Source organism: Helianthus annuus, chromosome 12 (genome assembly GCF_002127325.2).
Source record: "Helianthus annuus cultivar XRQ/B chromosome 12, HanXRQr2.0-SUNRISE, whole genome shotgun sequence".
Classification (NCBI taxonomy): Eukaryota; Viridiplantae; Streptophyta; class Magnoliopsida; order Asterales; family Asteraceae; genus Helianthus; species Helianthus annuus.
This window is the reverse complement of record NC_035444.2, coordinates 41,573,766-41,600,390: the sequence shown is the minus strand read 5'-3', so window position 1 is coordinate 41,600,390 and position 26,625 is coordinate 41,573,766. Positions and strand designations below refer to the sequence as shown.

At 38.2% G+C, this 26,625-nt stretch overlaps 1 long non-coding RNA gene across 1 annotated transcript; it reads right to left on the bottom strand.

Moving 5' to 3' along the window:
- Positions 1 to 128: 128 nt before the first annotated feature.
- LOC110896527 lies at positions 129 to 15,649 on the bottom strand. Its single transcript, XR_002567966.1, has 2 exons — positions 15,483 to 15,649; positions 129 to 155 (listed from the first exon to the last, which is right to left on the bottom strand). It is a non-coding gene; the product is annotated as an uncharacterized LOC110896527 (long non-coding RNA).
- Positions 15,650 to 26,625: the final 10,976 nt, after the last annotated feature.

Genomic DNA, 26,625 nt, shown 5'->3' with positions numbered 1-26,625 from the left:
AAATTTCATTGCAATACTAAATGTCATACAATATCAAAACAAAATACAACATTGTTTCAACAAATAACATAACATTAAAAGATAAATAGATTAAAGGTGTGTATCTAGTCCACCCTAAACTTGTTTCATCAATCATCCATACTTCATTAGTCAACCTGCAACATGTATTAAAATAGAGTTTCAATGCAAAGGCAATGAGCGAGTATACAAATTTGTTTACATAGCATAATAGAATAAAAAGGCTCAAATCCAACATGAACATAATAAAATAGTTTCAGCCATGCTAGTTCACGCAGTCCAAGTGATAGCCCAAGTTTCCAATGCGTTAAAGTACCTGTCCCAAAGTTTCACAGGAGGTTAACATGTCTCATCCTAACAATACCCCTCGACTACAAATGGGGGAGGTGCATTACCCCTATAGCGCTACTATTGTTAAGGCGGAACTACACACAGGGATTAAACGTTCACATAGCACAAAATAGTCTCAAGTATCACAAGTTTCATGTTTAAATGGATAGAGCATGTTTCAAATAAGTTTCAAGTGTCACGTGTTTGAATATAGAATACATGTTGCATCCCAAAAGTGTTTAAAACAAAAAGGGATCGAGTATACTCACATAATTGCTAAGTCTTCCGATTATCCAAGTGTTGACGAGTGTAAGAGATTAGGGGGTTGGAACACCGAGGTCACCCTATATGGGCAAACGTAGGTGTATGAGTAATCGGGATTACAATGGAGGATTTGATGTCACACCCCCAAAATCCACCTGCGGAGTATCACCGCTTGGGAGCGTGACTGACCAGGATCAAGCCACCAATCATATTGAACATGCATTTAATATTAAATAAAGTAAATGAAAACCATCCATTCAATACAAAAGGTGTTCAAACATTAAATCGTTTCAAAAGTGTTGCGGAAGCATAGTAAATAAACCAGTATCAATAGTTTTAAGTATCACAATAGTAAAGCGGAAGAGCCACGATCCTTGTCCACAACGACCCGCATCTCCAGTGCAAGCTCCAAGTACCTAGCGATCTGCAAGGCATGCAACAGAATGATCAACAAACTAGTTGAGCGAGTTCACATACAGAGAATGCGTAATAGTAAGTTCATTTGTAATAGGTGGCTCTACTGGGCCGTTTGTATATTTTACTGTGGTGGGTTCCACGTTTTCCTGTGGTGGTGTTCCACGTTTTCCTGTGGTGGGGTTCCACGTTTTCCTGTGGTGGTGTTCCACGTTTTCCTGTGGTGGTGTTCCACGTTTTCCTGTGGTGGTGTTCCACGTTTTCCTGTGGTGGTGTTCCACGTTTTCCTGTTAGTTCGCAACCATAGTCTTTACCGACCAGGGTGTGTGCGAAGGCAATTTATCAGTTCGTTCGCGACCATAGTCTTTACCGACCAGGGTGGGTGCGAAGGCAGTTGAGTAGTTCGTAAGCATCAACAGTTTAATCGTTCGTTACAGTATCAAAGTATGCACAATTAATCATCCAACCCATTCCCACCCTGGGAACCCATGCCTTGGCTGTGTGAACTCACCTTGGTTTGCTCGGTATGCTAAGTTATGCGCTCACTAGTAATTAATCACGTCCTACTGTACGCACGTATAACAAATCAGTTCATGTTCACAATGATTCGCATGCAATATAATGTTCACGTAACAGTCAGTTTGTACATCGGCGCAACACGTACCATTTCCTAGTTACTCATCAGCTAGTGCACACAATTACAAATGTAAACATTCATCATCAAGCATGGCATGTCAAATAGTTCATGTATACATTCCATCCTTCGAAGGATGTTTATAAATGCTACTATCCTTCGATCCACTGTTAACTTTCGACACATCAGTGATCTTTCGACACTTACAAGTTTTCACAGTTATCTTTCGGACTAGTTGGTATGTTTCGTACCATCAGTCATCTTTCGACCTAAGGTATCTTTCGGTCAACTTAATTATGTTTCGGTCATATCTATCCTTCGGTCAATGCTATGTTTCGACTACAAGCATCTTTCGATCAATCAACAGTTACGTTTTCACAATCAGTTACGTTTTCACAGGAACAGCAACCCTAATCATCTGTACAGCCGTCATCATCATTACCAAAACATCAGAATCATTTAGCACATCTAATCATAACGCAATCATCCAGAAATCATTGTCTAGCATGAACCTAGTTTAAACGTATCACGAAACCGGTTAACGCACATTAACACATCATCAAACCCTATGTGAAATCTATATCGATATTCAATCGTATTCAAAATCATAATATTCAGGCATGTATCAGTTCAGGTTACATCAACAATCAAGAACACACTACACGTGAACACATACGCATATAAACGAACGATCGAATCAAATAGATTTTACTAACCGAAATGAGGGTTTGGTCGCAAGGGTCTCCTGTGGTTACTAGCTTGCCGTCACAGTTTGGAGAGCTCTAGGGTTGGGAATATGATAGAAAATGACAGCCGATACATGCTGATACGTATTTATACGTATTACAGAAATGGGCCAAGCCCATCTGAAAGACTGGGCCGAAGGATCTGGGTTCCAGTCGAAGGATATGGTCTTGGTTCGAAGGATATGTTTCGAGATCCTTCGAACCGGCAGTTGATCCTTCGAATCGAAGGATATCTTTCGGGGTCCTTCGATTGGCATAACATGTTTCGATCTAAACTAAGTGTTTTAATAATATTCTAATAATAACTTTAATACCACAGCAAGTAATCACATATGTGCAACACGACAATTCATTTCATCAAAACACAACGTGTACAATTACAAGTCCATAATCCAAACAACTAAACAGTCAAAGTCAACGCGCATTTAATGCGAAAGTGAAAGTCAGAAACTCGAGTTGTCACATTATCCCCAACTACTTGGAAATTTCGTCCCGAAATTTGGTATGCACTCACTGAGGAAGCTAGGTAAGCTGTATCGTTTACTGGTTTTCCTGGGGTGTCACATCATCCCCCCGTTGATTTGGAATTTCGTCCCGAAATTCAGTAGTAGTAGCTTCAGCCTCAGTAGTGGTTGCATTGGTTCCGAATAACTGGGGGTACTTTTCTGTCATCCTATCTTCGCGTTCCCAGGTGTACACTGGGCCACGTTTGGAGTTCCAACGAACTCGAACAAGAGGGATTCTCTTGTTTTTGAGGACCTTCACATCCCGGTCCGTGATTTCTACTGGTTCCTTGACGAACTGTAACCGCTCGTCGATAGTGGGTTCCTTACAAGGAAAGATAAGGTTTTCATCTGATAGGCACTTCTGTAAGTTCGATACATGAAAGACATTGTGAACTGCCCCGAGTTCAGTTGGTAGATTCAATCTATAGGCTACCCTGCCTATTCGTTCTATGATCTAGAATGGTCCGACATACCGTGAATTTAGTTTGCCCCGTTTGCCAAAACGTACTACATCCTTCCAGGGTGAAACTTTTAGTAAAACCCGGTCCCCGACCCGAAATTCCAATGGCTTTCTACGCTGGTCCGCGTAGGCTTTCAGAAGGTCGCGTGCTGCCGCCATGCGTTGTATCTGTGAAATCTTTTCTGTGGCGTCCACTACAATCTCTGGACCCGTGATTTGACTATCCCCCACCTCTGCCCAACAGAGAGGTGACTGGCATTTACGCCCGTACAATGCCTCGAATGGAGCGGCTTGAATGCTGGTGTGATAACTATTATTGTACGAGAACTCCACCAAAGGGAGGTGCTTTTCCCAGCCGTTGCCGAAATCGATAACATACGCTCGAAGCGTGTCTTCTAGAGTTTGAATAGTTCGCTCAGACTGCCCATCCGTCTGAGGGTGATATACTGTGCTCATGTCTAATTCTGAGCCGAAGGATTTGTGCATCGCTTGCCAAAGCTCTGTCGTGAATCGTGCATCGCGATCCGAAATAATAGAAATGGGCACCCCGTGCCTCGAAACAACTTCCTTGAGGTAGATATCTGCGAGAGTGGAGAACTTATCCGTTTCCTTAATAGCTAAGAAGTGTGCAGACTTGGTGAGTCGATCCACGATCACCCATATTGTGTCGTTCCCACGCTGAGATCTCGGTAGGCCTGTAACAAAGTCCATGGAAATTTCTTCCCATTTCCACTGTGGTATCGTAGACTGTTGAAGTAGGCCAGCTGGTTTCTGATATTTGACCCTGACTCTCGCACAGGTCAAGCATTTTCCAACGTACGTAGCAATGTGGGCCTTCATACTAGGCCACCAATATGCAGTGCTGATGTCGTGGTACATTTTATCCGACCCTGGATGTACCGAGTAACGAGACTTGTGTGCTTCGTCTATTACGAGTTCGCGTAAACCGCCATAGAAAGGGACCCAACTCCGGCCCGTGACATAGTAGGCGCCGTCCGCCTTTTGTTCCATTTGTTGTCGTGAGCCGCGTAAGGCTTCAGCCTTGACGTTTTCGGGCTTCAGGGCTTCTGTCTGAGCAGCTCGTATCTGAGCAGGAAGGCTAGACTGAATCGTAAGCTGTAGCGCTCGCACGCGCCGTGGTAAAGTGTCCTTTCGACTAAGGGCATCCGCCACAACATAGCGCATTCGTAATCGTTAAGTAACTCGACCCATCGTCGTTGACGCATATTCAAATCCTTCTGCTTAAGGATATGCTCGAGACTCCTGTGATCGGTGTAAATCGTGCACCTGGTACCGTACAGGTAGTGTCGCCATATCTTAAGCGCGAAAACAACAGCTCCCAGCTCTAAATCGTGCGTCGTGTAGTTGCGCTCGTGAACCTTGAGTTGACGAGAGGCGTAAGCGATAACCTTGTCGCGCTGCATTAACACACATCCCAGTCCCCGAATGGATGCATCACAATAAACCACGAAGTCGTCTGTGCCCTCTGGCAATGAGAGGATAGGTGCACTGCAAAGTCTATCCTTTAGGTGCTGAAAAGCAGTCTCCTGGGGCTCTCCCCAGCGATAGGTAACACCCTTCTGTGTCAGTAGCGTAAGTGGTTGCGTGATCTTTGAAAAGTCCCTAATAAACCGTCTGTAGTAACCTGCCAGACCCAAGAATTGACGTATTTCTGTCGGTGTACGCGGTGCAGGCCAGTTTCTGATCGAATCTACCTTGGATGGATCGACATGTATCCCATCCTTGTTCACTACGTGGCCTAAGAAGTGGACTTCACGAAGCCAGAAGTCGCATTTTGAAAACTTTGCGTACAGTTGCTCCTTTCGAATAAGTTCCAAGATAAGACGTAAGTGTTGCTCGTGCTCCTCCTGACTCTTGGAGTAGATCAGAATGTCGTCGATAAAGACAATAACGAACTTGTCAAGATAAGGTTTGCGCACCCTGTTCGTAAAGTCCGTAAATACGGCAGGTGTGTTCAATAATATCAACCCATCCATCACATCAAGCATAAAATATAGTAGTTAAAATAATTCATAAAACCCAAGACATTTGATGTTCAAACCAAACTTTGTTCGAATAGCGGAAACATAATAATGAAAAAAAAAACCCAAAAAGAAGTTATAAGTTCAAATATCGTTCATTGCGTCTCCCTGACCAATCATGTACACGCTGCCCCGGCGTCATGGTTTCCATTGCTTCCCCCAACACTTTCCCCGTTGTCATCCCTGTTTCCATGGTCGTGGTTTTGAGTCTGATCCTGGTTTAATTGAGGGCAATCGCGTTTAAAATGACCTTCAGCCCCACACTGGAAACATCCCCCGTTTCCACGCTGTGGCTGCTGCTGTGTGCTCTGTGGAGCTGGTAGTTGCAGTTGCTGGTTCTGTGAAGGTTGAGGCAGTCGTTGTTGTTCTTGGGTTACAGGACGTGAGTTTCGACAATCCTTTGCTTCATGACCAATCTTGAGACACCGCTGGCAACGACCCCTGTTGCACTGGCCACCGTGGTGTCTGTTACATTTGTTGCACCATGGGTGAATTCCTCGATATCTTTTCTGCCCATGACTACTAGAAAACTGCTGTTTGGGGCTCTGGTAGTCATCTATCTCTTGCTGCTGCGTCAGAGGTTGGACCAAAATTAATCCCGTGCTCAGGTTTTCATCCCACTTGCGTTTGTTATCTCTAGAAGCACATGCAGTATCAGTCTTAGCTCGTTTCGGTAGTTTGTTCTGTTCTACAGCCTGGTCTGTGAGACGATGAGCCAATCGAGTGGCTTGCTGGATAGTGCCAAGGTTAGCTGTGGTCATATGATTCTGAATTTCGGGCACCAGACCCTTGAGATACAGTTCGATGCGTTTGGTGGGAGGGTCTACCATAGTAGGACAAAATGTGGCTAATTCATTCGATCTCCTCGTATAAGCTTCAATTTCAGACCCCACCATCTGTAGGTTGAGGAACTCTACCTCTAGTTTGTGGATGTCTTCACGACTACAAAACTCTTCCTTAATCAGTTCCTTGAACTCGTTCCAGGGGGTGGCATTAGCAGCTGCCAGCCCTAACATCTGAACCTGTGCTTTCCACCAGGTAAATGCAGCACCTTCGAGTGCTCCAGCAGCAAACTTTACCCTACGTGACTCAGGGCAATCATGCACCTCGAAGTCAGTTTCGAGTCTCTCGAACCAATGGAGGAGGCCTTCAACCCCCTCAGTTCCGCTGAAGGTACAAAGCTGGCAATCCTTGAGATTTTTGAAGGTGTAAACAGGGGACTGAGCGTGTTGACCTCCCGCTTGTATGGCTGCAAGTGCCGCAGCAATTCGTTCGTTAATGAGAGCCGTCAACTGGGCTTGTGTCATGTTGATATATTCGGCCATGACCTTTATGGCAAATGTAACGTAAGTGAGAATGGTTCGCGAGTAGGGCGATGACAGAAAAGTGTAAGCACATAAGTATTCTCATGCAATGACAAGTTGTGAGCAAAGTAATGTAAGCATACTACGAGCAAAGTTCTATGCAATTCTAGCATGTAGGCAATAAACATAAACCTTATTACCTAGGATGTCGAGTCTTGCACGTGGAGCGAAGCGTCGTTGTGGATCGTTGAGAGCACTGTTCTGGTTATAGTCTGGTTTTAATAAAAACGTTTTCCCATATTAAAACCAAGTTCTCTATAACCAATGGCTCTGATACCAATCTGTCACACCCCCAAAATCCACCTGCGGAGTATCACCGCTTGGGAGCGTGACTGACCAGGATCAAGCCACCAATCATATTGAACATGCATTTAATATTAAATAAAGTAAATGAAAACCATCCATTCAATACAAAAGGTGTTCAAACATTAAATCGTTTCAAAAGTGTTGCGGAAGCATAGTAAATAAACCAGTATCAATAGTTTTAAGTATCACAATAGTAAAGCGGAAGAGCCACGATCCTTGTCCACAACGACCCGCATCTCCAGTGCAAGCTCCAAGTACCTAGCGATCTGCAAGGCATGCAACAGAATGATCAACAAACTAGTTGAGCGAGTTCACATACAGAGAATGCGTAATAGTAAGTTCATTTGTAATAGGTGGCTCTACTGGGCCGTTTGTATATTTTACTGTGGTGGGTTCCACGTTTTCCTGTGGTGGTGTTCCACGTTTTCCTGTGGTGGGGTTCCACGTTTTCCTGTGGTGGTGTTCCACGTTTTCCTGTGGTGGTGTTCCACGTTTTCCTGTGGTGGTGTTCCACGTTTTCCTGTGGTGGTGTTCCACGTTTTCCTGTTAGTTCGCAACCATAGTCTTTACCGACCAGGGTGTGTGCGAAGGCAATTTATCAGTTCGTTCGCGACCATAGTCTTTACCGACCAGGGTGGGTGCGAAGGCAGTTGAGTAGTTCGTAAGCATCAACAGTTTAATCGTTCGTTACAGTATCAAAGTATGCACAATTAATCATCCAACCCATTCCCACCCTGGGAACCCATGCCTTGGCTGTGTGAACTCACCTTGGTTTGCTCGGTATGCTAAGTTATGCGCTCACTAGTAATTAATCACGTCCTACTGTACGCACGTATAACAAATCAGTTCATGTTCACAATGATTCGCATGCAATATAATGTTCACGTAACAGTCAGTTTGTACATCGGCGCAACACGTACCATTTCCTAGTTACTCATCAGCTAGTGCACACAATTACAAATGTAAACATTCATCATCAAGCATGGCATGTCAAATAGTTCATGTATACATTCCATCCTTCGAAGGATGTTTATAAATGCTACTATCCTTCGATCCACTGTTAACTTTCGACACATCAGTGATCTTTCGACACTTACAAGTTTTCACAGTTATCTTTCGGACTAGTTGGTATGTTTCGTACCATCAGTCATCTTTCGACCTAAGGTATCTTTCGGTCAACTTAATTATGTTTCGGTCATATCTATCCTTCGGTCAATGCTATGTTTCGACTACAAGCATCTTTCGATCAATCAACAGTTACGTTTTCACAATCAGTTACGTTTTCACAGGAACAGCAACCCTAATCATCTGTACAGCCGTCATCATCATTACCAAAACATCAGAATCATTTAGCACATCTAATCATAACGCAATCATCCAGAAATCATTGTCTAGCATGAACCTAGTTTAAACGTATCACGAAACCGGTTAACGCACATTAACACATCATCAAACCCTATGTGAAATCTATATCGATATTCAATCGTATTCAAAATCATAATATTCAGGCATGTATCAGTTCAGGTTACATCAACAATCAAGAACACACTACACGTGAACACATACGCATATAAACGAACGATCGAATCAAATAGATTTTACTAACCGAAATGAGGGTTTGGTCGCAAGGGTCTCCTGTGGTTACTAGCTTGCCGTCACAGTTTGGAGAGCTCTAGGGTTGGGAATATGATAGAAAATGACAGCCGATACATGCTGATACGTATTTATACGTATTACAGAAATGGGCCAAGCCCATCTGAAAGACTGGGCCGAAGGATCTGGGTTCCAGTCGAAGGATATGGTCTTGGTTCGAAGGATATGTTTCGAGATCCTTCGAACCGGCAGTTGATCCTTCGAATCGAAGGATATCTTTCGGGGTCCTTCGATTGGCATAACATGTTTCGATCTAAACTAAGTGTTTTAATAATATTCTAATAATAACTTTAATACCACAGCAAGTAATCACATATGTGCAACACGACAATTCATTTCATCAAAACACAACGTGTACAATTACAAGTCCATAATCCAAACAACTAAACAGTCAAAGTCAACGCGCATTTAATGCGAAAGTGAAAGTCAGAAACTCGAGTTGTCACATTTGAAGCGGAATATAAAGTGTAACTAGTTAATATAAATCTGTATATATATAAATACAAATACGTATATTTTATATAGTTTAAGTAATATCTTAAAATTAATTCTTTCAAAAGTATTGTTGAAATATTGTCCAAAAATAAATATAATTATGCATTTATATCTATTTTATATATAAAAAAAATTAGTCGAATTGATAGGTTTTGTTTTTATAAAATTTACACGTTTTATTTCACGGATCTTACGAAAAACGGGCAGAGTTTCCTCTATTTTTGGATGATCCCGACAACCAAAGTGTCGATATAAATTTCAAAATTCAACAACAAAACAACATATAATTATACATACTTCTATGTATTCTTTTATAACAAAAAAATATATAAAGCGGTTTTGTGATAACGAGAGGTATAAAACAATATAATTGGAATATTTACGTAGTTAAAATACCGAGTGCACCGAGACCTCAGTCGACCAAGTTTGACTAGGAACTGGCTCCGAATACGAACCAAGCCAGCTGTTGACCAACGTTGACTGGCCCGAATGGAACATGAGCCGCAACTGAATTAAAACAAACCTCCCTTAAAAATCATTATTACAACTAATCCAACAGTTGCAAGAATTTAGTTATGTTGTAGTTTGAAGGATTTTGAAGTCATTTAAGCCCTTTAAAGGAATCATGTCCTTTTATTTTAAAAAGAACACCGATCAGACTTGAACAACCCAAATAAAAGGTTTTTGCTTTGATTTTGTTTGTTGAATGTATTCTTCATCATGTTTATTTAAACAAGAAAAGAACGAAAAGGATTTTCATAAACAACGAAACTCAAATGAAATAAGGAAGATTATATACCGACGATGTCAACACGAGTTCCGACAACCGAAACTTGAACCAAACTGATGTCGACGACGGAGAGACGTGACCCGAACTAGAACAAGCCCGAACCATAGTTGAACCAAAGCTCGAATCCACTGACCCGAAACCCGAGTTACGGCTGACCCGATTCTGAACCCGTTGACCCGTTGCAAGAATTTAGTTAGTCTAACCCGTCGCACCGAACCGAGACGACTCTTGAAACCCGGACCAAACTTGAAACATCTCCGTTGTAACCGTGAGACCTGTCGGATCGAAACGCCATCGTCGAAAACGTCATTCGCCGCTGTCGACTCCTTTATCGTTCTCCCTTTCTCCGCGTCTCTCCTCTCTCCCGTCTGTACACGCCCCGCCGCACACCACCGGGAAATGGTGGTGGCCGGCCATTAATTTGAGTAACAAGGGGGTGCTGGGTGGTGGTTTAGGATGAAGAGAACGAGGGGTTGTAGGTTGATTGTGAGTGGTGCTCAACCGGAGCTATCGCCGGTGTTAACTCCGACCGCCGGAGTTGAAGGGAGGAGATAGGGAGGTGGAAGGTCAGATGATGTTGTGTGATGACTGCTCAAATAAACAAGAGGGTGAGGGAGTGGCTCATGATCTTGTGTGAGCTTGCAGTATATAGATCGAGAGGGAAGAGGAAAGTGAAGATAGAGGGGTTAGTCTGTGTTATGTATGCGGCTAGTGTTTGAACACCCTTTGTTTTAACTGCTATTAATAGATCCAGAAATTGCACATTCAGTCCCTGTGTTTTAATTAGTTTGGTTAGGTTTTGCTATTTTAAAAAGAACCAACTTAAACAACAGAACTAACTAGGTTGGTTTACTAACTTTAAAATTTTACGAGACTACCTAGTTTATTATGTAAAGATAAATAAATAAATAAATAAACTTTTAAATAATAAAAATTTATTAATTTAATTAATTAAACAAAGTATAGATAACCATGTTTGTAACGAATTAGATTAAAGAAATATTTTTGACGAGACTAATACATGGACACAAGGTTTCCAAAGATAGGAATATGAATAATGGTTTCTAAATATGGAAAGTTATGAAAACGCTGGGCGTTACAGTCTCCCCTCCTTTAGGAAATTTCGTCCCGAAATTTATTTAGAAGGAAGACTTGAAAGGGTTTTTGGCAAACAGAAGATGTTTGTTTAAAATAGAGTCTTTGGAGTTCGAGACAACAGAGTATAATTGAGGTACAAGGGTGAACGATTGATCTAATAACGATTATTGAGTATAAGAATAGCATAAGTATCGGATAGACAAGAGTAGTGTGTTAAGAATGAGGTCTCGTCGTGGATAATCGGATATACTGCCTTTGTGAGTTGTTTAAAGTTTGCATTAGGTCCAAAAAGGTCTGCAAAACACTGAATTTCTCATGGCACATTTCACGAAAGTTTGGTAACGTGGTGAAAACACTTATATATAGGATGTACCAGCGGCGTATCCACCATGTTTTGACCATGTTAGGTCCGTTTCGTTATTCGTGTCATGTTACGTTCCATGTCTTACCATACACAATAGTACACTCTATGGTTCTCATACGCCTATCACTATAATCCCGTGTGCACCCGCGATTATATTGACCGTCGCATGATCCGCATAGCTTGTACTAGTTACGTATGACTCAAGGTATACATAAATTTTGAAAACAAGGATGCGTGAGTATAGAAATGTAGCATATAAGCATGTTTACGTTCCAAATAGTATAAGTCCAACGTAAGCGAATCCTTCGGGTTTCGCCCGTGTGTACATGTGCGAATGTATAAATTTTGAGTAAAAAGCATGAGCATAGTATAAGTTTAAATTTGAACACGCACGTGAGCATAAACACAAAACGCATGCCAGGAGTATGAGTAAAAGTATAAGCGTAACGTGTATTAAAAATGAGCATAAATGTGAGCACAATTTGAGCACAACGAATGACGTGAGTATAGACACAATTCGTATAAATGAGAGTACAAACAAAAGTACGAGTATAACAGAAATCTTATAAACGTGGGTATAAATGCGAGTACGAATATAACGTAAATCGTATAAACGGGAGTATAACTGCGAGTACGAGTATAACATAAATCGTATAAATGAAAGTATAAACACGAGTACGAGTATAACATAAATCGTATAAATGAGAGTATAAATGCGAGTACGAGTGTGAATACGAGTATAAATATGAGTATAAACACAAGATGCATGAGTATGGATGTAAATGTGAAAATTAAGTGTAAAACATGAATGTTTAAGTAGAATAAAATACATGTGTATGAGTATAAGTGTAACAAAGTTGTAAAAGTACAAATGAAAACATAACTCGTATGAATATGAATACGAATGTAGTATAGACATGAATGTAAGGACAACGTAAATGTATAATTGTGAGTGTGTGTATAAACGTAAAACGTATGAATTTTGAATCATGAGTATAACATAAATGTGTAAGTGTGAACATAAGTAAAGGCATAAAATGTATAAATATGGATATAGGAATTAATGATTTTGTTTACAGTATAAATCGAAATACACAAGTTTATGTGCGTAAAAGATTAAAAGTTTTGAGCATGAAAGAAAAAAAAGAACGAGTGACGTGCGTGTGATTGTTGTGAGATATTGATTAAAACGTGTAAAATGATATACATATATAGTTGTTTGCGTAAAACGCGAAGTTAAAATAGATTGAGTTGTCATGGAATCTAAAAATCTAGTTTGTGAATGTAAGGAGAATATAAAAGAAAACATCTTTTGATTATGCGAAATGATACTTTGTAAAAGAATGGAAATGCTATTATGGTTTTAAAAGAATTTACATAGTTGCGAATTTGTCGGTTCTTATGAAGTTTCCTTGCCCACGTGTTTTGAATTTAATTGGCGTATCGAGCGAGGTTTTGGAAAGTTCTTGTGATTAACAAGCTTGCATCGTTTTAAGTAACTTTTATATTAGAAAGTTTTGAAGTTTATAGATTCTTGAGGAAAAGTTGATCCTTAGAAAAAGGAATTTGGTATACGAGCTTAGTGATTGTTAAAAAAAAATGTTTTATTGGTTTTGAAAAGGAGTTTTAGTAAATGCTTAAATAATACTGGTAATATTTTATAGGTGTGTGCGAAAAAGTTGATTTGATTCTCAATTAAAAATAGAAAGTCTCTAGTTTAATGATATGTGATGAGCTTGTTCTAATAGTTATGTTGAATACAAAATTCGTGGACAATGGTTTTGTTAGACCGACTAAGTTGACGGGTAGTATTTCGTGAAATTCTGAATGTCGAGAAACAAGTGTCTACGGAAAAGTTAAAAAAATTTCACGTGTGTAAGCTATATGAAAATATAGATTGTAGGATAAGAAGTTCATTCATATAAACAATGCATTTTGAAATAATTAGATATTTGACTAACGATAATCGATTTAGATGTATAAATGATCGTGTTTACATAACATAGTCTATTAAAAGGAAGTATCGGTAACGATCACCTAGATAAGGGAATCACCCCAAATCCATTGATGATGTCGTTGTAAGATGAGAAAAGAAGCGGAGTTAATCATCAAGTTAAGGAAATCACTCCTATCTCGATGATATGTCTCTGTTCGTTGTTATAAAAGGGTAAATAAAATTACATGAATTCATGCATGCTAATAATGTACAATCGTATGAAAAGTAAGAGTATGATGTTGCGCAAAGATGAAATCTCGAAAAATTGTTCAAAAGTGACAAAAGATCGAAAATAATAAAGCGTAAGTTCGAATAAAACTTGGATGGTTCCAAACGGAACATTGACTAACCAAAGTGATCGAAAGATCTTTTGGAATTAAGAAACATGCTTTGGCCTAATAGGTGGAATACTCTCGCCGATATCTCGGTTAACGGTATTCACCCTTCCAGTTATTACATGTTCCCAATCCATCGAAAATTTCGAGACTTGGCGGGATTTTTGAAAATCAAGGAGTGGGACTAGTCGACGAGGTGCGGGTTTCACCCCTAGCTTGACGACTTCGTACCCTAAGTGTGGTTGGTACTCGTTGGGTCAAAATTTAATTTCGACACGTTAACGAGGGTCCACTAGAAATTGAATTTGAAATTTGAAATTTGAAATTTCCATTAAGATGTGGATTTCACTCCTAACTTAATGGTGTAACTTCGTGCAACAAAATGAAATCAAGCGGGATGAGAGTTGTTTACCAAATTGTGGGTTTCACGCCTATTTTGGTAAACTCGTCACTTTTGTACAATACGAGTTGTCGGATTTAGATTAATCGAGTAAAATGTATGAGGAAAAGTATATGTCAAGGATTAGACGAACAAGTATAAACATGTCAAGAATGGCACCTAAAGAATGGAATAATGAAACAATTATTAACTCATAAAAAGTATGTCACAAATAACACATGAATGAGAGAACAATGAAGCAAATATTAACGCATAATAAAACAAGTATAGCATGTCAAGCTTTAACACACAAGTGGCAAATCATGCTTAAAAGATCAAAAGAGAATCAATAAAAGCAAATAATGTAGCATGCAAGTAGTTTCAAGCAAAACATACGAATAAAGCTCTAAAACTATAGACTAGGTTAAAGCATTCCTACTTTTCCTAATTCCCTATAGTTATGGCTCTGATACCAATCTGGTATCAGAGTACTCCTACTATAGACTAGACAAAAGTAAGGCAATCCTACCTAATTCCCTATAGTTATGGCTCTGATACCAATCTGTCACACCCCAACCGATGGCGGAAACATCGGGATGAGACGAAGTGTGTATAGATTGCAAGAGACGTCATAACACTATGTGACAATATTTAATTTAATTCAAATTTCATTGCAATACTAAATGTCATACAATATTCAAAACAAAATACAACATTGTTTCAACGAATAACATAACATTAAAAGATAAATAGATTAAAGGTGTGTATCTAGTCCACCCTAAACTTCTTTCATCAATCATCCATACTTCATTAGTCGACCTGCAACATGTATTAAAATAGAGTTTCAATGCAAAGGCAATGAGCGAGTATACAAATTTGTTTACATAGCATAATAGAATAAAAAGGCTCAAATCCAACATGAACATAATAAAATAGTTTCAGCCATGCTAGTTCACGCAGTCCAAGTGATAGCCCAAGTTTCCAATGCGTTGAAGTGCCTGTCCCAAAGTTTCACGGGAGGTTAACATGTCTCATCCTAACAATACCCCTCGACTACAAATGGGGGAGGTGCATTACCCCTATAGCGCTACTATTGTTAAGGCGGAACTACACACAGGGATCAAACGTTCACATAGCACAAAATAGTCTCAAGTATCACAAGTTTCATGTTTCATGTTTAAATGGATAGAGCATGTTTCAAATAAGTTTCAAGTGTCACGTGTTTGAATATAGAATACATGTTGCATCCCAAAAGTGTTTAAAACAAAAAGGGATCGAGTATACTCACATAATTGCTAAGTCTTCCGATTATCCAAGTGTTGACGAGTGTAAGAGATTAGGGGGTTGGAACACCGAGGTCGCCCTATATGGGCAAACGTAGGTGTATGAGTAATCGGGATTACGACGGAGGATTTGAAGCGGAATATAAAGTGTAACTAGTTAATATAAATCTGTATATATATAAATACAAATACGTATATTTTATATAGTTTAAGTAATATTTTAAAATTAATTCTTTCAAAAGTATTGTTGAAATATTGTCCAAAAATAAATATAATTATGCATTTATATCTATTTTATATATAAAAAAATTAGTCGAATTGATAGGTTTTGTTTTTATAAAATTTACACGTTTTATTTCACGGATCTTACGAAAAACGGGCAGAGTTTCCTCTGTTTTTGGACGATCCCGACAACCAAAGTGTCGATATAAATTTCAAAATTCAACAACAAAACAACATATAATTATACATACTTCTATGTATTCTTTTATAACAAAAAAATATATAAAGCGGTTTTGTGATAACGAGAGGTATAAAACAATATAATTGGAATATTTACGTAGTTAAAATACCGAGTGCACTGAGACCTCAGTCGACCAAGTTTGACTAGGAACTGGCTCCGAATACGAACCAAGCCAGCTGTTGACCAACGTTGACTGGCCCGAACGGAACATGAGTCGCAACTGAATTAAAACAAACCTCCCTTAAAATCATTATTACAACTAATCCAACAGTTGCAAGAATTTAGTTATGTTGTAGTTTGAAGGATTTTGAAGTCATTTAAGCCCTTTAAAGGAATCATGTCCTTTTATTTTAAAAAGAACACCGAACAGGCTTGAACAACCCAAATAAAAGGTTTTTGCTTTGATTTTTTTTGTTGAATGTATTCTTCATCATGTTTATTTAAACAAGAAAAGAACGAAAAGGATTTTCATAAACAACGAAACTCAAATGTGTTGGACTCTGTATGCCCAAGACACATATTAAATTGATGTGGCTAGTACGTTATGATCCAAGTCGAGTCATACCCAATAACAAGCTAGACAAACACTTACAATATTTATTTGTGATATGATCAAACATATAAATATTAACACTTATAATATTTAGAAATTGGTTTTCTAAATAATTGCACTTGACAAACTAATAAATTATATGGATAATTTATTTTGAGAGGATATTTTATTTTGTTATTTAATTGGTTAAATAACATAATAAAGATAACATAAGTCTTGTAACATATGATTTTATATTTTATAAAAGTTATAAAATATATATACACATGTAAGACTTAAAATAGATAAAAGAAAAAATTGTTTTTTTTTTAAAGCTAGGCCGCCACCCCCCCCCCATGCTCTTACCAAGAAATGTTGGTCCAATAAGGTTTCATGCACTTGCATGAGATTTCATTGGGTGGTCTTCCCTAAGTTCTTTGGCCAATCACATTGCATGCAATTGCATGTGTTAGATGATCTCCTATTGGGCAATGTGGGTGGCAAATCTCTCATGTCTTTATAATTCATTTTTGTATGAAGAAAGAATATGATGAACTTGAAGAAGTAGGAGAAAAATGGCTGAATATTTTCGGCCATAACATACCCATCCAAGAGAGTTTTTCAAGTTGAGAAATCAAGTGTAAGACTCTCTAAAAAATCGGGTCATGTATGGTTGATCTAGTAGGCTTTTTCAAGTTCATAAATAAAGTGCAAGAACTCAACAACCTCCTCTATATTTTCGGCCATATGATGGTTTCAAGAGGGTTTCAATTGTGAGTTTATAAGTGTAGAAATCCTAGCTAAACATAAGGTGTTTTGTTGGAAGGCTTGGGGTATACAAGCTTGAGGTCTTCTACACTTGAAGGCAACCATTCAAGAAGCATCATCTTCTTCATATCCTCTACTCCTTGGAAGGTAGTATTCTAAACACTCTATGGTTGTGTTTTATTTTGATAGCATGCATATTCGTATATGGATCCGGGGATTGGGTTTTACATATATAAATGGTTTTTATATCTTGAAAGTAACATGTTTTAAATAATATTTTCCGCTGCGTTTTTATTTTATAAGGATAAAATACTTTGATAAACATGCTAAAATCCCAACAGTGGTATCAGAGCCGCTTATATGAATGCATGCTTCATAGGATATGAAATTTTCGGGTTTCGGGTTTGGTTAAAACCCTATGGCCGAAATTTTATATATGGTTATCCTTTTGTTTTTCAAGATTATTTTAATACATGCATAAAAGTATCTTGAAAAATTATGTCATTTGGATGACTTGTTTGTTTGGACAAAAACCCATTTTTTCGGTTTTTCATTCTTGACCGAAAAGTAGGTTGTTAAAAGGAAACCATTTTTGCTTCTTGAATTTTATATATATGGATATATATATTTTGGTGTTCATAACCTAGCCATGACCTTGTGTGAATATGTTGAATATTTGTGTTTGTGATTTATATTTAATTATTTCAATGGGTTGTAATAATTATTATTTTTGTTCTTCCATTTGTAAGATATGTAATTTATTTATTTTGGTATGTAAAATAAATAGATTAGGTGCATTTTATTTTACTAGAAAAATGTATTAGGATTTTTTTTGTAAAAGAAGATGCACATAAAAATGCGGTTTTGGTTTTGGCTATTTTCGGGCCTAAAGGACTTCACGGTTCTTAACGGGATTTTAGCCCGATAACCAAAACACATTTTGAAGTCCAAAGGAGTTTGGAGCTGAATATAAAAGACATTTGGAAGCCCAAAGAATGTGAAGAAATCACAACACAAGAAGAAGACTTGAAGCATTTGGATACGGGATCAAGTGGGAGTTCAACGACGCATTACTTGTGTCAATATTCACCCCTTAGGAAGGACCTTTTGGCACACTTGTTTCGGCTAACAAGTGTTGTCAAACTAGTTGGCTATGGTTATGCACCTATTGATATGTGTGTTGTGCTTGTATGGTTGTTTATGTTGTTTGGATGATATGTTGGTATGCATGCTTAACAAACTAATAATCAACAACAAGCTTAAAATTGGTTCTTTAAAAGATCATTAAAATTGGTTAATAAACGGTTATTAAAGATTAATGATTTTATAATAAAATGGGTTTTATTAAAAAGAACCTTGAAAATTTATTTTCACTAACGTACCAAGGATTTGAATGCATGCAAATGTATGGTACATAAAGTTTTCTAAAACTAGAATTTTGAAAACACAAAATCCCTTTTATGAAACAAGTCAAACACCATCCTTTTATACAACACTCGAATCACTTGGGAACTCTTATGTGGGATAAAGGTCACCTAACCACATTTGAGGGAACTTGTATATTCGAGGTGGGTTTACCATGTTTGTGGGATAAAGGTCACCTAACCATTTATGTGTATAAACTCACACGTGTGTGTAAGTTGGACGACTTGATTTGGAAACCATGAACTTAGGGTCACCGAAGCATGGGGAACAAAGGTGTTGATGGGATTAAACATGCCAACTAAACATAAAGATGTTTAACCGATCCCATAAGGCTAGAAGTTGCAAAGAGTTGCAATTGTCAAACGTTGACTACCTTGTTAATTTAAATAGAGGGATAAAGGTCACCTAACCAATATTTAAATGTAACGTTGGATTCTAGATTTTAATTATTAATTGTCTATGAGACACAAAAGGGTATTAATGATTAAAATATAATAATATCGAAAATACTAAAATTGAACCTTGTAAAATTTTGTAGATGGCCGCTAACAATATTACCCAAACCGTCCGTAACCTATCATTGAAAACGATCCTAATCCTGATGAACATCTTATGGAAGATGAGGATGCCTATAACGATTGGATTAAGTATATCGAGGATACTACGCAAGCCTCTTGCCTCATGTTAGGAATTATGATTCCCGAGATTCAAAAGGTTTTAAACATCATGAGCATACGACATGATTACCCAATTGTAGAAAATGTTCCTAAGGGTAGAACGCATCGAAATGGTTCGAGCGCTTCATGCATGTCAAATGGAGGAAACCCAATCGGTCTCATCTTAAATCTTTAAGATGACAAAGCCACATTGATCATCTCGAAAGGCTCAATATGAATAAAAGGGTTTTATCCATTCTAACGATCAATGAGGGTGGCAACTAGAAAGGGCATCACCCCGACACCAAAGCAAATGTTGAAAATGGAAACGGGTAATTCAAAGGGAAATAATTAGAAAGACTAAAGCGAAACCACCAAAACCAAAAGAGAAAAAGGCAAAGGTTGCCATGAACGATCCATGCTTTGAGTGTGGTGAGATAGGGCCTTTAAATAGGAATTCTCCAACCTATCTCAAAGAGTTGAGAAACAAGAGGGATGCTAGGCAAACCTCAGGTACAATCTTAATGATACATATTGACCTTAATGTTATTTCTTCTAACACATGGGTATTAGATACCGGATGTGGAACTCATGTTTGCAATTCGTTGCAAAAGGTTCAAAAGAAATAAACATTACAAGAAAGGAGACTATGTTTTGAAACTTCCAAATGGTTTGTAAATTGTTTTAAAATGCCTTGAATGCTCCTAGTTTGACTAGGAACATTATTTAAGTTTCCCTTTTGAGACAATATGTTTTGATTTAAAGTTTGTAAACAATGACATTTATATTTCGATGAATGACATGTTTTACTTTAAAGCTATGCTTTCAAATGGTATTTATGAATTGGTTCATAATACATCATTTGATAATTCAATGTACCAAGCAATCACCAAGAAACTCAAAATGGATTTGAGTAAAACCTATCTTTGGCATTATCGCCTTGGTCATATAAACAGAATCGCATACAAACACTTCAAAAGAATGTCTTTTGGAAACAAATGAAATTGGTTTATTTGATATATGCGAATCATGTTTAAAAAGTAAAATGACTAAGAAACCCTTAAGTGGGAAAGGGCAAAAGATTTATTAGGTATCATACACTTGGATGTATGTGATCCTTTTAAGCCAATGACTAGGAATGGTGAAAGATACTTCATTAATTTTACCGACAACTATAGTAGTTATGGTTATGTGTACTTGCTAAGACACAGAGTTAAAGTTTTGAAATGTTCAAAGTCTTCAAAAGGTGAAGTACAAAATTAACTCAATCAAAGTTCTTCGTTTCGATAGAGGAGGAATCAAATTCTATTTGGATGTGGTTCGATCTATGATGGCTAGGAGCGCATCATCTCTATCATGTGGGGTTACGCTTTGCTCTCCGTGGTCCGTATATTGAATATGGCCCAAAACCAAGAAAGTGGATATGACACCCTTTGAAATATGGGATGGAAGGGTTCCATCATTATCATATTTAAAACTCAAGGGGTTGTAAAGCTTATGTTAAGCTATACACCTCAAATAAATTGAAAGTCCGATCCACTAAGTGTATCTTCGTAGGATATCCTAAAGATGGTATAGGATACTAATTCTACGATCCAACAGAGCAAAAGGTATTTGTTGCTCGAAAGGCTAAGTTCTTGGAAGCTAAGTTCCTTATGGAAGGAGCTAGTAGAACGGTGGAACTTGATGAGGATCAAGAACCACAACCCGATACACGTTTGGTTGATACTAGCACTCAACAAGAGGTTGTTGAAAATGATCAAATGGTTGATCAACATACACAAAACGTTCGCAGATCTGGTAGAATTAGTAATCCACCTGAAAGATATGGATTTTTCATGGATGGATGCTATGTGGTAGATTCAGATGAACCAACCACATACCATGATACAATGTCAAAATCTGATTGCGACAAATGGCTTGAAGCCATGAACGTAGAGATGCAATCCATGTATGACAACCAAGTTTGGGAATTGGTTGTGCCACCTCTTAACTCCAAAGTTGTTGGAAGTAAGTGGGTTTTCAAGAAGAAAACTGATATGCATGGTAACTTGGATACTTACAAAGCAAGACTTGTAGCAAAAGGTTTCACTCAAACTCAAGGGATTGATTATGATGAGACCTTCTCGCCTGTGGCGATGCTAAAGTCAATCATGATATTATTTGCCATAGCCGCATATTATGACTATGAGATCTGGCAATTGGATGTCAAAACGGCATTTCTCAATGGATATCTTGATGAAGATGTCTATATGGTTCAGCCTGAAGGTTTTGTCGATCCAAAACATCCTGACAAAGTATGCAAGTTAAAGAAATCAATCTATGGATTGAAACAAGCATCTAGAAGTTGGAATCACCGTTTTGATGAAGAAATTAAGAATTTTGGATTCATCAAGAACGGCGATGAAGCTTGTGTGTATAAGAAGGCTAGTGGGAGCATCATCACTTTCTTAGTACTGTATGTCGATGACATTCTACTATTTGGGAATGTCATTCCAACCATGGTAGGTGTAAAAGCCTGGCTTGGAAGTTGGTTTTCCATTAAGGATCATGGTGAAGTCGCCTATAGGAATAAAGATCTATAGGGATAGATCAAGGCGCTTGATAGGTTTAAGCTAAAATGCATACATTGACAAAGTCTTGAAAAGGTTCAAGATGGAGAACTCTGTGAAAGGTTTGGTACCTATTAGAGAGAGGACAATATTGAGTACGTCTCAATGTCCAAGCTCAAAGGGTGAGCAAGAAAGAATGAAAAGAATCCCATATGCGTCTGCTGTAGGATTCATTATGTAATGATATGCACTAGACCGGACATGTTATGCGCATTAAGCATGACGAGAAGATACCAGCGAGTAACAGTCATTGGGTGACTGCTAAAAATATATTGAAATACCTTAGAAGGACTAAGGATACATTTCTAATATAAAGATCTGGTGAAAGGTACTCGTTGTAAAGGGTTACAAGGATGCGAGTTTCGGAATTCGTTATAAAGGGTTACATGGGTACGAGTTTCCAAACTGATCGAGATGGCTCTCGATCACAATCAGGGTAGCATTGTCCACTACAGAATCATAATACATCGCCGCTTCATTGATTCAGATAATTCATATGGATCTGCCACTTGAATTATTGCCGATCTAGGGGTAGTCCCTGCCATTAAGGCCCCTAGAGATCTTTGTGATAACGAAGGTGCGATTGCTTAAATCAAGGAACCTCGTGTACATCGAAAGACTAGGCACATTGAGCGGAATTTCAACTACATAAGGGATGAAGTTGAAAAGGGGAAAAGATATGTATTCGCAAAGTTCACACTGATCAAAATATTGCGGATCCACTCACGAAGCTCCTTGAATGGGCAAAGCATGAAGGGTCATACTTGTGCCTAAGGACTTCGATATTCTAGTGATTGGATTTGATCTATTTTATATTTGGATATTGGAACAATTGTTATTATAACTCTTTATGGTATGTTGAGTTATGTTCCATTTTAGCATGTTTAAATCCATGAATAAATTACTTATTCTAAATGTTCGTAGTCGATCATACTTGTGGGAACAAATATGAATGTAAGACTATTATGAATTTGGATTGGTGGATATTCATTAGATATGAATATAGAGCAAAGTGTTGCTGCCAAAGTTCATAGATATTTGTGGGATACAAATATTGGACTGACTCGCTCTCAAATATTACTACATGGAATCATCTGTGATTGATCATAAGTAAATTTGAGTAAAGGAGAATATCATAGTATCCTCTGACCTGAGATACATATTGGGTCTTGATATTCATCAAATATTATGCCTTGACTTATTTCTTCGCTGTCAGTAATATGGCAGTACACAAGGCTAAGCTCAGGTATGGTACAAGGTGATTGTGAGAGACGTATGTAGTCAAGATGGGATTTGTTCCTCTTATTCGTTGAGAGTAAGATGTCTAAGGCCTGCTAAAGTTAAATCAACAGAGAATGATCACTCTATGTCTCTGGATTTGACATGACATCTGTAACGAAAGGATAAATGATAGATTCACCTAAATCATGTTCAAGTAAGGGACTTGAAGGGGATGATGTTATTGAATGGCAAATATAGTCATACGTATTGGGGGTAGTAAACCGTAGTTAGGCGTCATTTACTACTTGCATCAATCTTATATGTATCTTGTGCAAGTGGGAGATTGTTGGACTCTGTATGCCCAAGACACATATTAAATTGATGTGGCTAGTACGTTATGATCCAAGTCGAGTCATACCCAATAACAAGCTAGACAAACACTTACAATATTTATTTGTGATATGATCAAACATATAAATATTAACACTTATAATATTTAGAAATTGGTTTTCTAAATAATTGCACTTGACAAACTAATAAATTATATGGATAATTTATTTTGAGAGAATATTTTATTTTGTTATTTAATTGGTTAAATAACATAATAAAGATAACATAAGTCTTGTAACATATGATTTTATATTTTATAAAAGTTATAAAATATATATACACATGTAAGACTTAAAATAGATAAAAGAAAAAATTGTTTTTTTTTAAAGCTAGGCCGCCACCCCCCCCATGCTCTTACCAAGAAATGTTGGTCCAATAAGGTTTCATGCACTTGCATGAGATTTCATTGGGTGGTCTTCCCTAAGTTCTTTGGCCAATCACATTGCATGCAATTGCATGTGTTAGATGATCTCCTATTGGGCAATGTGGGTGGCAAATCTCTCATGTCTTTATAATTCATTTTTGTATGAAGAAAGAATATGATGAACTTGAAGAAGTAGGAGAAAAATGGCTGAATATTTTCGGCCATAACATACCCATCCAAGAGAGTTTTTCAAGTTGAGAAATCAAGTGTAAGACTCTCTAAAAAATCGGGTCATGTATGGTTGATCTAGTAGGCTTTTTCAAGTTCATAAATAAAGTGCAAGAACTCAACAACCTCCTCTATATTTTCGGCCATATGATGGTTTCAAGAGGGTTTCAATTGTGAGTTTATAAGTGTAGAAATCCTAGCTAAACATAAGGTGTTTTGTTGGAAGGCTTGGGGTATACAAGCTTGAGGTCTTCTACACTTGAAGGCAACCATTCAAGAAGCATCATCTTCTTCATATCCTCTACTCCTTGGAAGGTAGTATTCTAAACACTCTATGGTTGTGTTTTATTTTGATAGCATGCATATTCGTATATGGATCCGGGGATTGGGTTTTACATATATAAATGGTTTTTATATCTTGAAAGTAACATGTTTTAAATAATATTTTCCGCTGCGTTTTTATTTTATAAGGATAAAATACTTTGATAAACATGCTAAAATCCCAACAAAATGAAATAAGGAAGATTATATACCGACGATGTCAACACGAGTTCCGACAACCGAAACTTGAACCAAACTGATGTCGACGACGGAGAGACGTGACCCGAACTAGAACAAGCCCGAACCATAGTTGAACCAAAGGTCGAATCCACTGACCCGAAACCCGAGTTACGACTGACCCGATTCTGAACCCGTTGACCTGTTGCAAGAATTTAGTTAGTCTAACCCGTCGCACCGAACCGAGACGACTCCTGAAACCCGGACCAAACTTGAAACATCTCCGCTGTAACCGTGAGACCTGTCGGATCGAAACACCATCGCTGAAAACGTCATTCGCCGCTGTCGACTCCTTTATCGTTCTCCCTTTCTCCGCGTCTCTCCTCTCTCCCGTCTGTACACGCGCCGCCGCACACCACCGGGAAATGGTGGTGGCCGGCCATTAATTTGAGTAACAAGGGGGTGCTGGGTGGTGGTTTAGGATGAAGAGAACGAGGGGTTGTAGGTTGATTGTAAGTGGTGCTCAACCGGAGCTATCGTCGGTGTTAACTCCGACCGCTGGAGTTGAAGGGAGGAGATAGGGAGGTGGAAGGTCAGATGATGTTGTGTGATGACTGCTCAAATAAACGAGAGGGTGAGGGAGTGGGTCATGATCTTGTGTGAGTTTGCAGTATATAGATCGAGAGGGAAGAGGAAAGTGAAGATAGAGGGGTTAGTCTGTGTTATGTATGCGGCTAGGGTTTGAACACCCTTTGTTTTAACTGCTATTAATAGATCCAGAAATTTCACATTCAGTCCCTGTGTTTTAATTAGTTTGGTTAGGTTTTGCTATTTTAAAAAGAACCAACTTAAACAACAGAACTAACTAGGTTGGTTTACTAACTTTAAAATTTTACGAGACTACCTAGTTTTTTATGTAAAGATAAATAAATAAATAAATAAACTTTTAAATAATAAAAATTTATTAATTTAATTAATTAAACAAAGTATAGATAACCATGTTTGTAACGAATTAGATTAAAGAAATATTTTCGACGATTATAACAAAATGACTAATACATGGACACAAGGTTTCCAAAGATAGGAATATGAACAATGGTTTCTAAATATGGAAAGTTATGAAAACGCGGGGCGTTACAGTGTTCATGTTTGGAAAGGAAGTGTGCAGAAATAACAATGAACAACGGGTATGATAAGAATGAGAGGACAATTCTTGCTTCGATTTAAGAGCTTCGGCCAACCTTTGAACCGCAGTGCTTGTTTCTTTAAAACGATTCATCTCAATACCACGAACGTTATTAGCAGCTCGCATTTGCGGCAATTGGCGTCCCCTTACTTCATTAGCAGCCTTCAATCGTGCATTCTCAGCCTTAAGTTGATCAATTTCAGCTTATTGGCATGTAATATTAGCTTGTTGTCTTTGAACAGTCGACTTCAACGTGTTCATCTCCAACTGTTGCTTGATTACGTCGCTCTTTATAATGTTCATGAATGCTGATTGCCTATCGATCTGACCTGCAGCAGCTTACAATTGAGAGAATAAGAAATCTACCTTTTCGTCTGGCTGCATTTCAGAAGATTTTCTTTGTCGGCGTTCTGATCTATGTTGAGAAGTAGTTTCTCGAATGGTGGATGCTATTGTGCGTGTAGGTACCGCTTGTGGAGTGATAATCAGCGTTTCAGTAGCTGAAGAAACCACAGTAGGTGGTTCAGTTGATTGAGGAGGAGAATATATTATAACAGAAGCTTCTTCGGCCGTGAGACCAAGATTTGGATCCATTTCTGCTTCGTGAACAGTTTCTTGTTGTGACACAGTTGGCTGAACAGATGACGTACCAATATACTTCCTGCTCTTTCTCTTTCTTCGAGTAGCAGTTTCTTTTCTCTTTAAATGTTCAGCCTCAGTATCAGACGGAACATAATCAGCATCCTCCTCCTGTCTAATTTTTCTCACCTTCCTTTCACCACGATCATCAATATAGAACTCATAT